Source organism: Sinocyclocheilus rhinocerous, unplaced genomic scaffold (assembly GCF_001515625.1).
Source record: "Sinocyclocheilus rhinocerous isolate Xijiao unplaced genomic scaffold, SAMN03320098_v1.1 scaffold43, whole genome shotgun sequence".
Taxonomy (NCBI): Eukaryota; Metazoa; Chordata; class Actinopteri; order Cypriniformes; family Cyprinidae; genus Sinocyclocheilus; species Sinocyclocheilus rhinocerous.
This window is the reverse complement of record NW_015628370.1, coordinates 629900-630899: the sequence shown is the minus strand read 5'-3', so window position 1 is coordinate 630899 and position 1000 is coordinate 629900.

Below are 1000 nucleotides of genomic sequence, written 5' to 3'. Positions count from 1 at the left end.
TGTTAAAATAAAAGATTAATCTCTCACACAAAAATATTTAATTTTATTTTAAATGACAAAAGCATTTCAATTAAGATATACATCATTAAATTCAAAAAGTCTGGCTGTGCTTAATGGGTACATGTTTGTACCCTTTAAGCACACCCCTGTTCCCATTAAGCTCACATCATGTTTTATTAAAAATTCTTGTTTATTTTAAACAACCTTTTTAAAGAATAATTGAAAAACATTTTATTTAAAGGTACAAAGTCAATCACAAAAAAACAACAACACTAAAATCAAGCAACAAGGCATTCAATTTGATTAGATATATATTCATAGTGAAGTGTCATTTAAGCACATTGCAACATCTAGACTAGTCCACATTCAGCTAAGTAGCACATATTCAAATATCAAATAAAAGGAACCAATCTACAGACCAGCAATAAACTGTCAGTTTATAATATTATGGATGTAAAAATGCAAACCAGTAATGCATGTGAAGTAATATATTAGCGTAGCACACAATCTTATACCGCCAGTCAGCTAACTGTGTTCTGTAGCATCTGCACAATGTTGCTAAAACGATCTTTTGGATCTAACTGTAATTATTTCACACATCCAAGTTCCAGGTTATAATATGCAGAAGTCGGGGGCCTGCAGTAAGTCATAGCCCCGGGGCCCATTGAGGTCTTAATGCGGCCCTGGTTGTGTTCATTCACATTGTTTCTAGATTATTGTTTAGAGTGATTAGATGCATTTTAAATAATTGCTAAAAGCTTCATTGGCCACTTTTTTTCCTGGAGAAAGAAAAGTAATGAAGTAAACAACGATTTTAAACTGTTTTCTTTTCATCATATACATTTACATGAAATATTCCACTCATTAATGGAGATAAGCATTGAAATTACATAAAGTCATTACGCAGAAGTTAAACCAAAATTATATGAATTTATACATATCCTATTTGTAGTGGATGCGCTTGATTACTTTTCCTGTGGTATGTTATGTTTTAAAGGGG